We start from the raw sequence: 19,070 nt of genomic DNA, 5'->3' as shown, positions 1-19,070 counted from the left end.
AGCTGTATTTCCAATCTGCAGGTGACCTCATTGTGGAAGCTGCGCCATAGCAAGGCATGATCATGTCCAGTAGCTCTGAAATAATAGGTATTGACAATAATAACCAGGAGGAAGAATACATCCTCTATCTATATTAAAGAGTAGGTAATTGCCCATTTCTCCTGCCAGCTGTATTTTAATCCAGAACTAAATTACTCTGAACATTGTTATAAACTTTTATGATACGGCATCTCCTAAAACCTCAGTTGACATTGCTACCTATTGTGCCTAGTAGCAAAAAACAGACTGATCTCACTCAAGCTAAACCAGTCAGAAGGAATGTTATCCACTAAGATTTGCCCAGGATCCCAGAGTCTGTGACAGAATACTTATCTAAAGGAGTCAAGTTTGCATGAGAGAAACAAAAGAGACCCCTACCTTGTCATTCAGTTCATAGATTTGGCTTTCCACTTAATAATTATCCCCAACTAGTATCCTCAGTAGGATACCACTCTGCTGAAGTACAAAGTAGTGGAAACTTCCTATCCCATGACATCAGGTAATTAAAAATAATGTAACAGTAGTGAATAAATTATATTGACTCCACTTTGCAAATGGGAACTCAAGTCAGAGAGCAGCATTTCCTTCAGTGTTCCATTGGAACTCAAAGGAAGAAGATGGAAACAGGTTTTACACAAGCGTTGAATGTTACCAGAGCAGAATTCTTCTTTCCCCAGTATCATTGATATTGTTAAGCAACTAATAACTGAGGATGAAAAATAATGGACAAGAACCATGCTAAGCTGAGACAGCTTTGACTCTAGAGAAAGAATGTAAAAGAATTTGCTGACTAAATAGACCATATCATTTTCCAAGGGTTGGTCACTGAACTCCAGTACTGAAGTCAGTGTAATGTTAAACCCAGCACAAAAAAAGATAAATTTTTACAGTCCTCCAGCAGAGCTGCAACCTCTCTTTTTATTTTTCTTTTAGAATATTGTTTATTAAACTTGTTTAAATTTAATGGGCTCGTTTTCTTTCAGCCTTGAATATATGTATATATGTATATAAATATATATATATATATAGAGACACTATATAACTTGGTTATATAGTATTCCTCTGCCTGAAGAGGAATCATTTACCAACAAGAAGGGTAAGGCAGGAATACCTGCCACAAAGATGACATAGAAATCTCAAGGGACAGAAATGTTGGCCACAATGTGCTATAAGTCAACCTACAAGGCTTAAAGGCCCGGACTTCTCCTTGACACTTACAAAAAAATATCATGCAGTTGAACTGGAGGATCAAACCAAAACATTTGAACTCTCCACTCAAAGTATTCTGAAATATTTTACAAACTGATAACCATACCCAGGCCCTGGGAGACAGAACAGACGCTGATACGAGCACCACCAGTAGCAATGAGTTCCAGTATTTCAAACTTCCAACTTCTGTCACTTATTATGAAAGGAAACGATCCCACAGTAAACCAACACACATCAAGCATAGCTGCCTACACCCTGGTTATTTGGCTGCACTCCACTGAGCTGTCTGTCCCAATCCTCATGGCAATGTATGGTGCAAGGGATGCAGACCTACGACAATGGATTCCCAACTGGTTTTGCCCGCTGGAGATAGGAATACCTCAAAATGCACAGTATTCAGTAATTGCCATCTTAAACGCATGCCATGCCATGACCTACTCTGGGATGAAATAAAGCAGGTTTTTTGAAAGCACACAGCCTTATTGTTCAATTTTAGAGCAGAACATGACAAGGAATTATAAACCCACATGGGAATATGGAACAAAAGCAGTCATTAAAAATTGTTGGCGAATTGGTAGGTTTTTATTGGAGATAATTCCAGCGCTATTTGAGAAAATCAATTACTACTGCAGTTCTTGTTTGCAGTGCAGAGAATGGAAATGGTTTTGCTACAAAAGAGGCCCTGATTCCTTCAGAAAATGACTGTTCTCACTAGAGAGAAGCTGCAGCTCTGTCACACGGGCATTAAAAATAGTCAGAGATCACGTACCACCAAGCAACAGTAATTTGCTGCTACCAAAATAGTTTACAGTATTTAAAAAAAGCTTAATCTAGAGATAGTTCTCTTGGCAGCACAAATCTTTCCAGTGCCAAAAGAAAAATAATTTGCATTGGTGTCAATGGTAATACTACCATGTTGCCTTAACGCTCCAGGAGATGCAGCCAGCTCAGCACTGCTTTCAGAGAGAAAATCTCTGAAAATAATATGGAGAAGAAAAGAAATTCACATTGCAGTTGCATCAATAACGAATCTGACATCAGCAGGTGGTGAATCATTTTTCAGATGAAGCATTTATCTAACGAAATATAACCCTGTTTTGTTGGTGGGCTTTTGTTGTTGCTGATTGTTTTAGAATTTCAATCTCTTGTTAACAGCCCTCAAAGAGTTAAGTTTTCAAGAGTATGGTTGCCTTGATACTATGCTCTCAGCTGTGATCAGCAATATGTAACAAAAAACACTACTTAAGTGGATATATATATTTTTTTTAAGTATTCCCCACTGTAAATGTGTAATTAATTAGCTTTCCCCTCCCCTTCTGCTCACACAATCAGACCCTCAGGGACGCTCCCTCCTCTTCCTATCAAAGTCAGACGGTGACTGGGAACTGAATTATTCATCCAGCTGTAGGTGTAGCATCCATTTAAGTGATTTAAAGTTTAAGCACTCTTGCTGCTGTTCAGCAAAGAGAAAAAGTTTAAAGAGAAAAGTGGAGCCCAACAGGAATTTTGGAAGTTCTTTCTTTTCCTAAACCACTTGTTTGACTGCAACATCAGTGCAGGTTTTTGTGAATTGAACCTACTCCAATGAAAAAGGAGGGCTTGCAAAAGCAGCAAATAAACAAGAGCACCTGTCACTCATTAAGAAAATACTATGATTATAAGCATCAGTTAAAGCTTTTGTTATAGTATTTCTAGTTGAATATTCTTTGCTCTGATAGCTAAATTTATGCACACTTTACTGGAAACACATGGCAAGTGAATTTCTTATTGACAATCACAGAAAATCACATTAAGATACCTATTTAGTTCTCATTATCATTGTTATCAGAGAAACTCATGCTAAAAATTATGTTCATCTAGTCAACGAACAAATTAACCATAATTAACAACACTTTGTAGCACTTCTGATTAGATCTCAAAGTACTTCAAAATCTTGAATTTTCTGAACATTTCTGTGCTATTACTCCTGATGGAAAGCTAGGGCTGAGAAGTACAGTATGTAATTCTATAAAATTCTCTGCATTTTGGGGAAGGTCTCTGTGCTCCTAGCAAGCACTGCAGTGGGAGGTTTGGCATTAAGGCCACAACCCTGACCTAACTGAAGAATGAAGATGTGTTCTGGTCTGCAGTCCCAGGCTGGCCTACGGCTGAGAATGGTGACTGTCCTCAATGTAACACAGAGAGCCTGGGACAGAAAGAGAAAAGCTGGGTGTGCAAAACTGGAGCCTGACACTGGAGCGAGTGTCACAGTCACTGGGTGACCACTAGATCACAAACTAGAGTCTGTCAGATGTATTTCCATGCAACGTGATGTGTCAGCTCAAAGCAGTTCAAATAGTGAATACAAATTCTGAAGACTGTGATTGCATGAAGTACCGTGTTGCCAGTACTTAAAATTTTATTAGCAATACCATAATATGTGCTATTTTGCTTGAAGATGCAGCTGCCTGAATGTCATCTGAATACCTCAGCCTTTATTAAAAAGTGTTCTATTTTTAAAGTCATGATTATGCCACTCATGATTTTGAAGTACAGGCTTGTGCCTTTATTAGGATAAGATTGGCAATACTGATTTTTCCCAATGAAATCCCAAAATACCTGAAGTTATTTTAAGAAAAGGAAATAGGATTCCTCCTCTCTTGCATTACAGAGTCCATTGTACACAGGTTGAGGAATGCAGCCACAGACTGTCACTGGGGAGGACAAACTGAGGCAGCACCAAGAAGAGGCAGAAGCCTTCAGCAGCTCTGTGTGATGCTGATTACTTTGGGCTACTCTAAGCTCAGCAATGTTCAAGGCTACCTCAGTAAGACCTCTGGGCTCTAGAATGCAGAATGGATCATTCTGGTAGAAGAAAATAGTTGCTGAAAGCTGCTGGATTCCCTCTGTTGTTATGAGAACCGGAGAGGGCGCAGTGCTGAAACGCCAGCCAGGAGCCAGCAAGGATGTAGCACTGATTGCACACACAGCACAGTTCAGTACCTCTCTGCACCATCACAACTCAAAAGCCTGCTCTTGCCTTTCAGATGCTACTCTGCGATTGGTTCTACCCACACAAATCTCATTGTAGAGTCTTCTATTGCTGTGACTCTTTTTTGATCTGGATTTGAGTGGCATCATCTTCTTGAGTAGAAGCACCACTTGCTTAGAGCGGAGTTTTCCTGATAGTTTTCTTTCTATGAATTGCTCCATCAAAGGACTGTCATAACAGACTGTTTGCCAATTTAAAATCCAACAGTTTGTCTGGTGTAAGTGTTAAAAATGTTGTCTTGACAGGTTGTTTTTTTTGTTGTTGTTGTGTGGGTTTTTTTTCTTGCATTAAGTGATTTTTTTTTTTCTCTTTGCTTCTACAGAATGCTAAGAAAACAGAATCAATTTAGTAATTGAACCTGCCTTTCTTTTTTTCAGCCTTATGTATGTAAACTGCATGTGGAACCACGGTACCTCTCACCACAGATTAAAGGCTTTATCCCCCTTTTGCATTAAGAGTTTCAACAGCATAAATCAAGAGTAGCTTCACTGAAGCCACACCAGTGTAAAAGCCTGGAGACTGAAATCAGAATCAGGCCTCCAGAATATGCAAAATAGATAATAAAGGTTCACAAGAGAGAATTCTCTCTGCCTACAGCATGGGTACACATTGGTGTGTGCACGTGTGAGTGAATCCCTATCAACTCAGCATGTGTGATGGCTGCACTGAGCTGTAGATGTTCTATTGTCAGGTTCTGGGGATGGCTCATGTACCAGGCACTGTCTCAGCCCCATGCAGCACGTGCCTTCCCTCTCCCCACTCTGAGCCATGCTGGCTGCCCTCTGCCCTCCTGGCAGGGCTCTGAATGGTGACACAGTCACGCTTTTTGTGGTGGGCTGTGTGTGTGCTATTTCTTTTTAAATGATTCATGACTCCCACTTCTCACTTCATCTGCCTTTGTTTTCCTCTGCAGCGCAATGTGTCTGATAGATGGCAAAACGTGCTGTGCTAACGCCAGCACTGTGAATGGTTGTACATTAATGTCAAGGTAACAACGTCTGCAGATACAGCACAGTGATGTAAATGGACTTGAGAGGAGCTTGGATTCTTCTTCTTTGGCCTTGTAAAATTATACAAAACAGGAATACAAGCAGCCTCCACACTGAATCATTTTTCCTTTGGAGAGTTTTCTTCTTTTACTAACGTCCTTCTGAACTCATCTTTAGTAATAGCTCTTCCCAGTCCTTTGCCAAATTCCTACCTCTTGTGACAGTAAAATCCATATGTCAACCGGTATTTTTCTTCACCATCTTTCACGCATCTTTACAGAGAATCAGCAACTCTCTTTATGGATGGAAAAACCAAGGCACAGAGCCAAAAAACACCTTGGCTAAAACCATTCAGCAGGCTAGTGGAGAAGCTAAGAATAAAATAACGATTTCTCAGTGTTTAGTCTGATGCTCTATGAATTGGATTGCCTCACACTGAGAAGGTGCTCAATGATCAGCTTTATTTATATATTTGCTATTCAGATATGGTATGTTCTCACATCTTTTATTTTCCTGTTAATCATGTTGTGGATCTTCTCCATCTTCCCCCCCATTTCCTTTGGTACATTTGTTCTATAGCTGTTTGTGTGGAAAACAAGCAATTTCTGCTCCACCTGCTCATAAATACAATGAGAGGGAGAACACTGTGTTACAGCATAGCCACTGCCTTAGCAACAGATTACAGCATCACTGGGAAAGGAATAGAGAAGTGCCCTTTATCTCTCTCAAAAGGTGCAGCAGGCAAGTTCTGCCATTAATTGTATTTCCTGCAACCTCACCTTTAGCTTCAAGCAATCAGTATTGTAAAGAAAGAATGTAAAAACTGAGTACCAAGTTTGCCCCTGGAACTCAGAAAAGATTAAGTGAGGATGGCAAAAGATGGCAAACAAACAGATTGGTTTCCAGATAGAATATGCAGACCCATATTTGAGCACTCAGTTATGGGGTATGTAAATAATTCACTCTGGCCACTTAACACGTTGGTCTCAAAATATCTGGTAGGACAGCTCTCAGATCAAAGTATAAGAAGGGATGAAACCACAGCCCTCTGCTGTCATATTACTAGAAGCTCATACATCTGGAATCAAAGTCATGAGCCCTCCTCTCCCTTGTGAAAAGATGCAATGCAGGTAAGTGGAACATGTGAGTAACACTTTTGGTTATGCGAATCAAAACACATTCCCATCATGCGAATCCATCATTGAAGTGACAGGGTAGACTGCACAGGTTATGGGGATCACCTTCAGGAGAGAGGAGGAGGAGGAGGAGTAGAACATGGGCTATAAAGACTGATCTGGCAGTCAGTAAATTTAAAATGAAAATATGATCCCCTACGTTTGCGCTCGTTTGTTATAAGGATGGCAGTTGTGCTACTTGATTCAGAAGTGAGAAAAAATAGAGAACCATACCTTCCACTCTGGATTTCAGAACCGTGAACTAACAAACCAGAACAATAACAACAGTGAAAAGGTCAGTAGTGATGAAGAGCAAAAAAAATGAACAGATTATTTATTTGCATTTTCTGGGGATTAGATGTTTCATTAAGCTGTCTACCCATATTAGAGAATTAATCCTATTATTGGTCTAAGGATTTTGATGCCAAAAAGAAGAGGTCTGGGCTCACAGCTTGCCTGGTCATAATGTGAAACAAATTATGAAAGAAGTAAGAGGGAAATATTTTTCTATGCTCCAGTTTTAATGTGAGAATATGAGCTGCATAATACAAAAAACAAAGGCCTTAGGAAATCTGGCTGCAAAACTTCTTTGCAGATGTCAATGATAAACTGAAGATGCAGCCACTTTACTAAAATCATATACCAGTGACAAATGAAAGACTAAGTTGCTATCTAACTTTCAGACCTTTACCCAGTCCATTATGTCATGCTGCTTTCTATGTGATACACACATGCAGCATGAAAACATGAAGCATCACTTGTAAATTTATCACGTAAAATCTGTTTTTTTTTAATAAAATACCTAGAATAAATTTCTATTCATGGGCTGAGAATGGCATTTTGCCTGCTCACAAGGACATTAGGGCTGTCTCACAAGGAGAGAGATGTCACATGGGTAAGGATTTGCATGGGCAGCCTACATAACTCAGCAAGTGCCATCTTTCTGGAGGAAGTCCCTCTTCTGACGCATTGACACCACCTGTCTCTTTACACTTGATGGCATCTGTTGGCATTTTTTATGTGCCAAAGCATTAATATCAAAACAGTAGAGGAAGGGAAGATACCAAGTTCTTGGTTACTTACATATCTTAGACATGACAAACACCGAGGCCATACTGCATCAGGGAAGGCCATAGCATCACCTGTGGAAGCAAAACATAGGGGACAAACAGTCATGCATTTGTCTCCACCATCTAATGTGCCACTTAAAGAAATCTGAGCAGTAGGGGATTTAAATTCTTTGCCATAGGGAAGATGGTGGAGGAACACAAATTAACTTAATAATAAAAAAGAATGTAATGCCAGGATCAGGTACCAGATGGGTAGTACAGAAATCCTTGACTTGTCCCCAAAAATGGCAAAGCAGACGAGCTTTCCTGACATTGCTCAGTCAACCATGAGCAACCACCAAGAAGAGGCAGATGGTCATTCCACTTCTAAAACTATTTGGTCCTTGGCCTCTGCTGGGAATGTATGTTGAGGTGCCAATTATTAGCACTTTGAATAGTGGCTTTTGTGACCCAGGCAGCCACTCATTTAATACTGCACCAAGATCCATAAAATTTGTTTCGCAAAAAATACAAGATACCAAAAGTTTTGATAAATTTTCAAAATAAATAACTATAAAATCATGCAAATACCTTTAAAAGAAAACAACAAGAGAAAAGGGTAAGTAGAACAAAGTGACACCATAAGTAATAATAACAACAATAAGTAGTTCTAATGAAGAGTCTATGTATTGTTAACTGATTCTCCTTCGCTATTTTAACAGTAAGTGGAAACTGTTCAGGAACCCGTCATGCACCTCTAAACAATGAATATGATTTTAATGGAATATCAGAGATTTAGACAGGTATTGCTGTTGTCAGCTGGCCATTTTGAGGCTGTCTTTGTATTTTCTGGTAATCGATATTAAGGATTGATTTCAAATCCCTTTAAGTCCACAGAGTTTTTGGACTGATGCAGTTGACCTCTGTGAGCCCTGGACATTAATGGCTGTAATAGCCTGATTCTGTGATTTCTGCAATCAGTGAAGGCTGATTGTCACTCATGTTTTAACTCAGTTTTGTGATTGCAGTGTTATTTAACTGCCATGAGTATCAATGCCCTTTAGCCAAAACTGAAGTCTCCAACTGTACTACAAACAGGTAAGATTGCTCTCCCCTTTCCCATTTATATTTTACAGATACATAGAAGAATGCAGACTCCAGTGTTGTCAATATGGTTCCTTTCAAAAGCCACTAAAGTTTGCAAAAAAATTAATGAAAGAATCTGAAACAGACCTCACATTCTGGTGCCACCTGTCAAGCCTGTCCTTGTGTGAAACTGCTGAATAAGTCAACACTCCCCAGTTTTAACTTTGACAGCAAGGCATATTGCAGTGTGCTGTACTTGGGGCTGCACCTTAAATCTCTCTGTGAAATGAAGATGCTATAGAAAGTGGCAGTCTTTTACTAACTGGTTCCCCGCACACTGAGATCTATGTTGACAATCTATTGATTTATTCATAGGGTTTGACAATTTGCTTTTGACCAATAGCATGCAGAAATCTTGACATCCATTTGCTCAAGAGATCCTGCCTCTTCCTGTGCTGCTGCTACAGATATGGATGCCCTGAGGGTGACTATTCTGTGGAAGGATCCATCCTCTTCCAAGCACCAGAGTAACACTGTTAGTTGACCTATTAGGCACACTCCAATGCTGAGTGGTGTAAGATTTTCCTTTGCTCATTCTGGGCATCAACATAGTGATATTGGCATGGTTGGAGAATGTACAACCATGGGGTTAGGAAGCCCATTGTGTTAAAATTCAGAGTGGAACAGAAGTTCAGAAATACAGAGGATGTGCTGACAGAACAAACATTTACAAGGAGATTTGAGAAGAAAAGCTACTTCATCTGTTCTGAGCTATCAAACCCAGAGTGGTCATTAGCAGTGCAACAGGAAAATCAAGCTACTTCACAAAACAGCGTAAATTCCTTCTGAATAGGACACTGTAATTTCTGCAAAGAAACAAGGAATGTATTAATTAATAGCTTTAGTCATAGTACTTCTGTTGCTAGAAGATGTTGAGACAAATGAGTAAACAGAAGAGCCTTGGGAATGTCACAGTAATTTAAAGTACATAAACCTTCAAAGCGCTGCCTGTGATAGAGTGATACATTGTCTTATAATTGGGCAATTGCTTTCATTCCATGATATAATTAGCACACAATTATGGTTATGTGAAAAATAGTTCCATCTCCCTCCTTTCCAATTTGTGCCTACTTGATCTAAGTAGAGAATGCATCTTTTTTTGCTACACCACAGTAGGTGTACTTTATCTTTTCTATTCAGCTGCAATAACAATGTCTTTTACCTGACCAATGCAATGTTCAAATATTCAAGACAGGAATTGAAATCATGTCATCCGTATAAAATATTTGGTCTCATTATTTTTTCCCACAGCCTAAAAATATACATACTGCTGTGACAACAGAAAGTTAGGTGACTCATAGCACAAGCAGTAGTAATCAATGCAGCCAGAAGTGCAGCAGAACTGATATGCTGCAAGCACACTGCACGTGCTCTCTGGTTAAGGCTGTGCCATAAAGGCCAGTTTTGGCTACAGCACTTTTTCCTGAGGGCTGCTGTTCAACCAGCAGGGAACAGTGAGGAAATGTGGGGCTCCAAATGGCAGAAATCTCATTAGGGATGGAGACAATATGAACAGATCTTCCACTAAATTGTATCCCAGCTGCTTGGCTACCAATGACAGTCCTTGCGTTGTCCAATCTCCTTAAGCTGTTAGCATTCATAAAGTGATCATTAGCCACAAAGAAAGGGCAACTAGCTGGGCAAAAAGGACCCTTTATCCATACACAGACCCTGATCCAAGCTATTTTTCACATTGTGAGAGGGCTGGGATAGGCCTTTGCTAACAGAGAAAGTTTAAATTCTCTGAGAAATATGAGTTTATCATTGTACCTACAGACTTTGATAAAAAATATCATGAATCTTCTAAGGAATTTTGTTTGGCGAGATTTCCAGTTTTGAACACTTAAATGGCTGAAGTCATCCGTGTCAGAATCCAAATGTACACATGCTATGCCAAACTGAACAAGGATCCTGTGAGAAGGGTCCTCACCCCATAGTGGTGAACAGACACCTCTGAGTTACTAGAAGTACATCCCCACTACTATTTGAAATTCCACAATGGTATAAAAAAAGAAGCATCACAGCAAAGAACAAACCAGATTGACTGAAACCTGTATGATAATATGATAATATGGGCTTAAAAATGAACTGGCATAAGAATCACATCAATGGAAATCAGAACTGAAGGGTACAAACACACTTCTACCCAACTGCATTTCTGCACGCATAGGCAATTCTTTCTGCACAGTACATTATCCACAGATATTCCCCAAACTCTCTCTTCTCTCTGCAAATACATCTGTGTGTATCAATAGATGCTCCTTTTTTCCCCTTAACAGTTACTTCCCACATATATTCCTAGAAAGGGGGAAGGCACATGCACAAATTTAAGGACAGAAAATGCACTGCAGATGGAAAAGAAGAACAACAGAAACCTCTTGCATTTTCTCCAGTCACTCCTGTGGGATATATTTATCTATGGGAAAAGCTTTACAAACTTTAAGTAAATGAAAAAATATATATTTTCATAACATTTGGGAGAAAATGCATCTTAATGGCTAGGGAAAATTGCTACAGAAAAATAATAGCAGCTAGTGAGTTGAAGGAACTATATTCTCAGTGACAAGCAACAACAATAGAAGCTAATGCGAGTCATTTGCAGAAGGAAAAGTGAATAGCTGTGGCATATTTGCAAAGAATATGTGGCAGTTTACCAAAGGCAAAGCTCCAAGGAATACCAGCTGGGACATGAGAAGGGAGCTATCAAAAGAGGAGGGAGGTATAACAGCATCATGGAATGGTTGGCACCACTTCTTTAAAGCATTTCATTAAATGAGACATAGCTGCTCAGAGACAGTAAATCAAGGTGTTGGTGTCACTAGCTGTGGCTCGTGGCAGGTGGCCAAGGAGTGTACAGACTAGAAGCACACGCATGCATGTGTTTTTAGCATGTTTCCAATTGGCAAATTTACCACCTATTAAATCAAAGTAGTGAATGTAGATGTCACTAGTAACCAGTCCTCTGTTTGATCAGAAACCATTTACTTCTAATACTACTAAAAAGATTCAAGTCCAAGTGGAACACATTCCATTTGTGGAAGATTACATCCTACTGGCTTTGTACTTTGACCTTATTATCTAAGACAAGGATGGCCTGTTGTTTTGTGCATCAGCCTTGCATCTTAGCAACACACAAGGCTAAAAAGCTTAGTAAATAAGAAGGCATCCAAAATGCCATAGTAACATGCCATTTATCCTGATGCCTGCAAAAAGTTGATTTCCATGTTTGGAAGTTGCCTCTGCAATAAGAAAAGTACAATCCAAATTTCGAGGAAAGATCAATATAGTTATTTCTGGCTGAATACAGACTTTAGAAAAAAAAAAAAATAATCTGCCTGTGTACATGTTTCATTATTGCAAATAGCATTGAATTGAAATTCCTCAGTATGTTGTTTTCTCATTGAGGTGGTGATTGTAGTTATTAACAATTTAGGATTTGGAAAGGTAGCTGGTGGCCCAGGGACAGCAGCTCCCAAAACTGCAACAGACATTACACTCACAGCCACTGCCACAACAGCCAGGCTCTGGGTTTTATACTCCAGAACAATTTCTGTCACTTCTTAAGGAACATTAGTGACAATTCTGCCATTCTTCTTTTCCTTTTTTTTTTTTTTTTAAAGTTTCATTAAGGGTGCTCAAAAATTGCAACAACTAACTTGGAAAAGATAAAAAAGAATCCTGTTGCTCTACTTATTGTAATTACAGTGCAGTTCAGTATAATGTGATAATTAGTCTCCTGGAAATCATTCCTCAAGTTCATACTGTGATATAGCATGAAATAAATCTGAGCCAACCATACAGTTCTAATTCCAGTATGCTACAGTCAACTGGTATGTTAATTCAATTAAAATGAGCTTGTTGGTGAGAACAGAAGTTACAATGGCGGGGGGAAAAAGGAGGGGGCAAATTCCATAAGTATTAGTAGAATCCACTTCATATTCACATCTAAAACTCCCTGAATTACAGATACAAGATCTTTGTTCAAATTACTGACAAGGTTACCAGCTGGAACTTCACAATTCAATTATTTTATATTGTACCTTCAGGCTCCATTCCAAAGTGACTCTTAAAGAATAATCAGACTTCTTCAACAGGCAATCAAAATGAAATTACTTTTTCTAAGTACAACAAGGTTACAGACTTGGTGCAGTCTATAAGTTACATGCTGCTAATTCTCCATGCTTTAACATTCTCCTCTGAATGCCTGCGATGTACAGGCGAGAGCAACCAGGATTTCCTCTTTGGTTCCTACCATATCTTGCACAAATAGGCAGAGGCAAACAAGGGCATAGCAGAACAGCTGTTAGTGATGTCTTATATTGTAAATATATGCAAAAGCAGTCCTTGGTGGAGTGCTCTCCTTATTATACAGATGTAACCCATACCTGTAATTCACCAAAAAGTCTTGCAGAAACTGTTCTTTAGCTTTAACTTCCAGATAGTGCGATCACTTCAATAAATACTTGCAATTAAATGAATGTTATTAAAAACTTAAAGCCCAATTCTTCAGAGTTTGATTTTCAGCCTTTTCAACTGATGTCTATGGTAAAACTCCCACACAAATAGCTTAAGGGAGCTTCCAGGAGCACACAAATTGCTCTATCTGATTTATGAAACAATTCTAATATGATTTTAAGTATTAAAACCATTTTCTCTGTTTCTAAGACAATGGAAAACGGCAAGCCTGCAGACGTACATTCAATTTGTGAGGTTTAGAGGAAATCAATGAAATGGGAAGAAAAAGAAAGTAAAAAAACTCAAGTGCTTCAAGATTGAAAGGAGATACACTGATATCAACGCTTGAGTCTGAGCTGGATTAATAATAACCATTTTTAAAATGTCTCTAATTTTGTTTGACACTAAACGAACACTATATTTCTAGTTTAACAAAACTAGAAGGATAATGAGAAATTACTAATTCTATATTATTTTGCTATGAAATCATTATTCTGCGGCCATAAATAGGCTGAACAGTTTTCAGAGACATTGCCTGTCCTCCTACGCAGTGCTTTCCTTCACACTACCAGCTGACAAAAAGAAACTCATCCTCCCAATACTTCGAATTTTGCAAATCCATTTTCAGTAATGGAGCTCATTCTTCCTGATGGTCCAACTAGAAATCATGTTTACTGAGAATGAAAAATCCACTCCTTCATCCAGCTGGTTGCTTGCAAAGGGATGGATGGGGCTGGTCAAGGAAATGGAGAGTGTGGATGTCAGCTGCAGGAAGAAGAACATTTAAGTGGTGGCTGCTGGATGGGGTGCTACGGATGAGGAGTGGCTGAGAGAAGACCCCATGGCCACATGGTTTCACTGGGGGAAGAAGAAAGCAGTTGTGCAATCAGTAACGCTTTCTCTCATGGTTCCACAGAGCACCAAATCACTTGTCTGCTTCTTCTGATCATTGGTCCAGAAAAGACATCAGTTCTCCTTAAAGACTTCTCTGTTTTAACAGCTCTCTCAGGCTTTTATCTTTCGCCACTTAGCTACCTCCAGAAAACCAAAAGTTAACAGCAACAACTTTTGAAATTGTGGATTTTATGCATGCAAGCTGATTTAGCAGGAGAATAGCAACAAATGAGAAACGGCAATTTGCACTCCCAGAGTAAAGCCTGTTATTTCTTATGTTCTTCAACCCTTCTCTCACAAAATGCTTTCAGAAAGAAGGCAGCTGATTCTAGCAACCAAGGCTACACATTTCATAATTCCACTCCATCACTTTTCTGAAAACAAAAATACGTGGGAAGAACATTTCACTGTAACTAATTAGCAGCTTCTGCGTCCTCATCCTTGTTAATTCAAGGGACCTCTCTAAAAGATTCCTCTGGGAGAGTTCCTGCTGTTATAATTTATCCCCTTGTTCAAGCCCAGACATCTACTTTGAAGCTCCGCAAGGAATAATTCCCATGAACACAAAGGCTGAATATCCAGGTGTTATTTAAGAAATAGCCCTCGTCGTCATTGTGGAATTCAGTGCGTACTCTTCTAAATAATAGGTCAGGGCAGGGAGAGCTGCAAAGAACTGGAAAGAAACGTTCCCATGGATCTGTTCAGAAGCAGCAATCTCAGTGCTGCTGTGGCTCCGCTCCTGTAACCCATCCTGGTGTGATGGTCACACAAGCAGTGCTGCTCAGCACCGCTGTTCTCAGTCCTCTCAGCTTGTCCTTGAGTTCATCACACAGCAGCTCTGTGATTAATAAGCATGCAAGAAATGCACAGTTCACTTGTTTATGTACCTCCCAGTATGTAAACTGGTAAACTGGTTAAAAAAAGAGAACCTTCATTTTCCAAAGAAGGATCTTCACTTAGAACCACTCAATTTTCCCTGACTTTTTGATATGTGCATTAATCTGAAAAATCCAGTAAACATCCAAGCCCACTTCAGGTGATAAAATGATAATGTTTAAAAGACTTAATAGCTATTTTTTATTCACGAAGATCAGATCCAAACTGATTCTCAGAAATGAGCACATGGTCCCACAGAACACAGTTCTCTAAACCAGTTTCTCTCCATGCAGTGACAGAAACGATTTCCTTCCCTTTGTATACTTGACAAACTTGCATCCCTTCTGCTCTGGCAGGGCTGGGGCTGCCTTTGCTGTTCCACTCCTCAGTGGCCGCTGCTATGGATCCACCAGGAACGGAGAGTTTTGATAAGATCCAAATAAACTGCACTGCTGTGGGAGTTCCTCCAAATCAATTATTTGCAAACTTCGAACCTTTTGCAACTCGTCCATCACTAATCCTGGAGATAACACATCACGGACCCACAGCGGCCTCACACAGATCACACAAATGGGAGAAACATCTGTGACTGTGCACCTACGTAGGCTTTGTTCACTGCTGCTTTGAACAGTGCTGTGAACACATTACGTAGGAAAGAAGAGCTTAGCCAAAGAAAATTTAAATCTTTGGTAATACAGAGAACTTGTACATGCTCCAAGTCACTAGGGAGCTCTGGGGCCACTGCTGCCTACTTCCAAACAAGCCAAACACTCATTTTTCCTGCAGTTTATCCATGCTATCACAGTCAGCCCAGCCACCAGATGCTCAGAAATGCTCATTCCTCTCCAAATTAGTTCACCTCATTTCAGAGCCAAATCGTTCATTTGTCTATTTCCCCTTTGGCCTTTGCAGATAATGGGATCTGCTATTCGTCAGTCTGGGGGGAATTCTTGCTCCCAGTATGAAAAAAATCTGTCTGAATTCAGATGGAATTCATTTACCTAAATATAACGGAATTCATCCACCTGAATATACTCCTACCATGGGTTGCCACACTTTTGTTTTAGACTAATAGATCTGGGAGTGCTTTCAGTTGGTTACAGACGAAAGGTGACTCAAAATTTAAAATGCAAAATGCTCAGGTTTTCACTCAAGTACCTCCCAAAAAGAAACAGGACATTTGCCTGTGAGCAGGAGCCTTGGGTGCCTTCCACAGCAGCACTGTGCTGAGAAACACCGCTACAAGGTCTGGCCAAAGGCACCCCATTTTAAACTTTATATATATATATATACTTTCTCATACAAATCTGCCCTATGTTTCATGCCCAGCCTCATGCCATGTGCCTCATTTAGTTTATATAACTCTCTAGGGCTGGCTTTAATCTGCACTCCCAGCATCCCCAGGTTAGAAAACGCATATACCAAAGAGAGAGAGGGGATGGAAAAAGAGAAAAGAATTCAAAGCACAACGTGAGTTCATTATTGTGAATCTTACTCAACACCAATATGAGGGCTTATTGAGCTCTGCAGTCCTCACCCCTTCACCTCAGGTGCTGGGATTAATGGGGAACTGTTTTTCCCCTTCTGATTGCGTAAATGAGGAAGCTGTTGACTCGCATGGTACTGGAAAGACATATGTGCTTCATTATCTGGATTCCTTGTATTGTTTCAGCTTGTCGTTGCTGGCTGGGAACACACAGCCTTGAGCTGTTCCCATTTTTAAAACGCACTTTTTTTCTGCCCCGGATTATTGCCAAGTGGAGATTTAAGTACACTATTACTTTTATGGAACACTATTAAGAGTTATTAGATCCCATTAGAGCAGACTATGCTCTTAAAAAAAAAAAAAAATCCTTTATTTTTGAACAACCATTTATATTCATTTAAATCTGACAGAACGTTTGTGTCAATACAAACACTGTTAATTATATCTTAGATCAGTGAGAATGTTTCTTGTTTATTCTTAAAAAATCGTATATTAGTCTCCCCTAAAGACTACGTTTTCCTTACGTAGCTTTAAAGCAAGGCGGAACCATCAGGGATGCTCAGCATACTGGGGGTTCTGGCATGGTTGGCCTAAGCAGAGCTGGAGAAAAGGGACTGGAAACTTCATCCTAGAAGAATCTGTACCTGTTTTTAATTAGGTTCCAACCAAGTCCTCAGCTCATGGACACTAACATATCATGGGGAACCTTTGTGTCAGTAAAAGCTGTATCACACCCTACGTTACAGTAGGAATATGACCTACCATTACTGGCATATGGCACCTGTTCCTGGTGGTTGGGATTATTTAAACATAGGATGGATGCTTGCATTAATCCATGCTCTGTTCTCAGCTCACTTCATGCCTTCACTGTTCTTTACAGTTCAGATCCATTTCACCAAATTTCTGCCACGCTAGTTTATCTCAAGTCAGTTTCATGTAAAAACAAAGGAAACCTCTCAAAAGAATAAAGAAGTATATATGTCCCAATGCTGTGTTTTCTAAAAACCTCTGACTGAACAACTCTGCCTGTATCCCTTCTCTTACAGCAGCACTTGTTGTAAGCATCATTTGCAGTAGCCCAGACTTAAGGGTTTGATCTGCTAAACCATAGTTTCTATAACCCACTTTGGGAAGAATGCTGTGTCTTCCTGGAAAACATTCCTTCCTTCTCTTGTACTTCCCTTCCCTAAGACACCGTGAGATGACTAAATGCTGCCACAGGAGGGAGAAAAACAAACAGGAAAGAATTAAAAGGGCTGGGGTAGGGCCGCAAAGCAAAAGGCATAAATCACTCTGCTCTTCCCTCCCTGAGCTCTCTTGCAGCCAGCACATGCACAACACCTCCCTTCTGGATGAGGCTTTGGCATGAGCAGCAGATCCCATTAATGCTCCATCGCGTTACCACAGCAGAGCAGCACTTGGCAAGCCGATGCAGGATCCTCCCTCCAGAAAACTTTGAAGGAACAGAGCTGCACGGCTAAACTAGGTAGTGGTGGGGAGGGAGGGAGAAACTGGAGGGGGGGGGAAGAAATATCCTGGCCCAAAGAGCTGGATATGTGGGGAATCGTGCTTGAAATGGCTACTCAGAGCATCAAACAAGCCTGGGATTAAAGCAATTGTTTTAAAAACACGCGTGCCTCTGGAAAACTACCTGTAGGGAGTTTGTGGAGGAAAGAATGCAGTTCCTATTCTTCCTTTCCTTTGAAAGATTGGCTTAATTAAACAATCAGCCACATGAAAAAGCAAGGAGCAGAATTCTCACATATGTTGTTTGACTTTTTTCATTATTATTCTTAAGGCATGCTCTGAGGAAGGCAGCTGGAAGAAGAGTAGCTGTGCCTGAATCATATCCATCTGAGCTTGGTCCTGCCTTCATTTGGTCCTTTTGTGCTTGGTTGTGTTTTTTTTTGTTTTTGTTGTTTTTATTTTTATTTTTTTTTAAGTCCTTATATTTTCTCTGGACTAGGAAAAAGGTGTGTTATTCAAGAACTGTAGTTCATTTGAACTTATTTAACTAAACAAAAGCCAACACTTGAGTGATGTGGATTAGCAGCTTAAACTCACTTAAGAGGTGGAGTAGAACTAAATTAGGTAAACTGTACTAACTCATTCAACTTTTTTCCTAATTAAAAGCCCTTAAGTTTGTCCCAGGTGGCAGACCGAGAACTTAAGCAGGCTTCTGAACACAGACTGAGCTGAGCAGAAGCAGGCTCCTTCCACCCAGCTCCTCTCCAGCAGAATGGGAGAGGAAGAGGAGCTCAGCCTTCATAGGCCACTCATCCTTAGTCTGCCCAACTACCTGTCTAGATATTTTACTACACAGTATTTGGAGACCATCACACTGAAAAGCCACAGAGGAACTGTAATATTCTTTCAGGCAATTACAAATATACCAGACACAGGGCTGAGACCCACCTCACTTTTGTTCTGCTGGAGTTCCAGCACAGTGAATCACTCCAACCTTCCCTCGAGGAGGGACAACACAATAGGATCAGCCTCTTCTGCACTGCTGTGAAATCACCTTCCAGAAAATGGACAAAGTAGATAACAAATTACTCTTCTTCTGCCAGGTATTTTCCATTTTGTGGTTTAACTGTTGTTGGTTCTTGGCACAGTTAAACTGTTAATGGTAAATTCAAAAGGAATTGAAAACCTGGCTTGCTGGATTGTAGTTTTTGGCTTTCCTGCAGAATAGGATGAAGCCTGCAAGTCCCTTTTGTT

General features: G+C 40.0%; 1 long non-coding RNA gene across 1 annotated transcript in view; it reads right to left on the bottom strand.

Annotated features, from left to right (window-relative positions):
• LOC104914155 (uncharacterized) overlaps positions 1–19,070 on the bottom strand; it is a 110,519-nt gene that overhangs the window by 44,577 nt on the left and 46,872 nt on the right. Inside the window, exon 3 of the long non-coding RNA XR_014887935.1 lies at positions 7,527–7,585. This is a non-coding gene — a long non-coding RNA (uncharacterized LOC104914155). The remainder of the gene's footprint in view (positions 1–7,526; positions 7,586–19,070) is intronic.

The sequence above is a fragment of the Meleagris gallopavo genome, chromosome 23 (assembly GCF_905368555.1).
Source record: "Meleagris gallopavo chromosome 23, MGAL_WU_HG_1.1, whole genome shotgun sequence".
Taxonomy (NCBI): domain Eukaryota; kingdom Metazoa; phylum Chordata; class Aves; order Galliformes; family Phasianidae; genus Meleagris; species Meleagris gallopavo.
Note: the sequence above shows the minus strand (reverse complement) of the source record. Positions and strands in the feature narration are given on the sequence as shown.